This window comes from Penaeus japonicus, unplaced genomic scaffold (genome assembly GCF_977035675.1).
Source record: "Penaeus japonicus unplaced genomic scaffold, GWHDUDI00000001_assembly GWHDUDI00000024, whole genome shotgun sequence".
NCBI classification, from domain to species: Eukaryota; Metazoa; Arthropoda; class Malacostraca; order Decapoda; family Penaeidae; genus Penaeus; species Penaeus japonicus.
This window is the reverse complement of record NW_028234426.1, coordinates 17,504,469-17,506,968: the sequence shown is the minus strand read 5'-3', so window position 1 is coordinate 17,506,968 and position 2,500 is coordinate 17,504,469. Positions and strand designations below refer to the sequence as shown.

The following is a 2,500-nucleotide window of genomic DNA, read 5'->3' as shown; positions in this document are numbered from 1 at the left end:
ATATGATTACAATAAAAGTTTTACATAGGTTCACAAAGGTCCATTTGTGTGACGTCAACCATGAAACATCACCATTTTTACACAAAACGTTGGTTCTATTTTCTTATTTCTATGACGTTATCAATATCCTAAAATACCTTATCCAGTGCCAAGTAATTTGTGATACCGCATTTCATTAACAACCGGCTTTCAAACATACCGCTACTGGCATTCGTTTTTCACATCTGATGACAGCACGTTTTCCGAGATGGGTAACCTCAGTAGGTTACAATTCTATTGTTTTTCTTATAATAACTCTTGTTTTCCACTACTATATAACCTTTGCACAAGTTATCTAGCCCAAGTGATACTTAATATTAATCACATAGACATTCCCGTTTGAATTATGCAGGAGAGTCTTACTAATAATTAGATTGAAGTAAATTTAACAGTGTTACTTGCATATATTGACAATATCCTCGGTTACACATAGTGGAAAAACACATAAATTTCAATTTCAAATACGAATTTCGGTCATTAATCATCTCCAGACCATCACGGTCACTATAACACCACTCTAAATTGGTTTCATATATGCCATTCATGACATCGATAGAGTACAGTTCGGAATCAGATACCAGGGAAGCTCGGTCTGCAGCGCTGGAGTTAGTCCTTCTTGACACCATCTTCTATCTGGTACTCGACAGGGAACGTCCTCGTGCGAGCTGTATTTCCCTGACATCATCAACCAACTTGGTCCTTGACTGGTGTTCCGCAGACATTCTGGCAGGCGGCGCCTTTCCAACTGCATCCTGGGCTTTTAGATGTTTGCACTAACATGCTCCTTGTCTTAGGCTGAGCTTTCACGGCAATCTGGCAGACAAAGGGGGGGGGCGATAACTGTATAACACTATAGCCGTTTTAAGATTTGAATTTTTAAATTGATTTTGAGGTTTTTCTTTTCTCGTGTCTTTTGTTTAAAGGGGAAAAAAACATAAATAAATAAGGGAGACGGCAGTTGCAATCCACAAGGACTTACTTATCATCATCATAGAATAGAGAGAGGAATGCAAAAAATCGAAAATCCTACAGCAAATTGTGGTGTATACATGAAAGGGCGCAGTAAATCAATGTCTGCGTGGGCGAGAGAGTAAATGATTAAGTGAATAACTTTATCTGAGAATATTTCATAACCACGAAGTGAAATGGTCTTAATAACATAATCAATATAGTTAATAAGACAAAGTAATGCAACTTTTATCAAATTTGATTAAATATTGAACTAAAATGGAAATAATGTGCGATTAACTAGAGCGACACTATCCATAGTGATATCTCGCGCGCGCCCCACCCGACCGCCCTACTCACTCAGAAGCCGACCCCACCCCCCCCCCCCCACCCCTCCGGCGCATGTGCATGGATGTGTGAAAACGTTGACATGAATGTCTAAAGATGAGGATAATCTAGATTTACGGAGCAGATGCTTCGCCGGGCTTATGTGCACTGAGGCGAGCTCGTCTGTGTCAGCGTATGCTGACTCGTGAGGGAGCGTGCCAACGAGTGTTGACTCGGCCTGAGCTTACCCACCATGGTGCACAGCCACGGCAGTGAGCACCAGGCGACAGTGGAAACTCACGAGCTTGGATGGGGCTCGAACTGCGACCACTGGGATGTGAGGTCGGCACATTACCACTGTACATACCAGATGGCTCATGATTTTCTGTTGCACATCAACAGATTTCATGCTGTACTGCTCAATAAAGCAAACTCTCCCGGCTCAGAAATTCTACCTAAATCTTGACAATTATGTCCCGCACTGCGTGACGTCATTTAGAACAAAGTTTTTCACAGAATGGGTAACGACCTAATTTTGGGTCGAAAGCTAGTCGTAAATGTACCACTGCGTCTTATTCAAAACAAAATTATGGTAAAATAAGAAAAAGAAAAATACGTATTAAATATATGAGCAACTTTCTTAAGTTAGAAGACTAGACGGAGAGCAGAAAATACTTTGTTGGACACTACTATAATAAAGAGCAAACAAGAATTAACGACGCGAAAAAAGTATTAGGGAATTCTATGGTGTGAGTGTAGAAGTAGAAGGGGCAACCTCAGTTGGGAACCAAAAATTAATGACGTCAAATGTGTATCGAATTCGCCGAAGCTCGATTCTTCAATATCAAAAATACATTTTTCTAAGAAAGGTCTGAGAGGAAATGGACATGAAAATCGCCATCCGGTTTAAAAGCGAAATTGACTTCATAATCACAAGCAGGCGTGACATTGTACAAGATGTGAGTATTATAAATAAAGTGAATGTTGGTAGCTACCACAGAATGGTCAGAAGTCAAATAAAAATACACCTGAAAAGGGAAAGGAATAAGCTTATAAAGACACCTTCCATTAATCTAACAAACATATAAACCAGGGCGACATAATCTGGTTCTCGATGGGTGTTAAAGACCAAATGAACGGCCAGTTTAATGAGGCAATTGAAATAGATGGTAAAGACGAAAAGGAA

General features: G+C 40.1%; 1 protein-coding gene across 1 annotated transcript in view; it reads right to left on the bottom strand.

The window, feature by feature from the left end:
• The window catches only part of LOC122243888 (uncharacterized), a 7,770-nt gene that overhangs the window by 2,013 nt on the left and 3,257 nt on the right, over positions 1-2,500 (bottom strand). The window contains exon 2 of the mRNA XM_086550765.1: positions 1-852. This exon is cut by the window's left edge and continues 2,013 nt beyond it. The gene's annotated coding sequence lies outside the window, so the exon portion shown is untranslated. The remainder of the gene's footprint in view (positions 853-2,500) is intronic.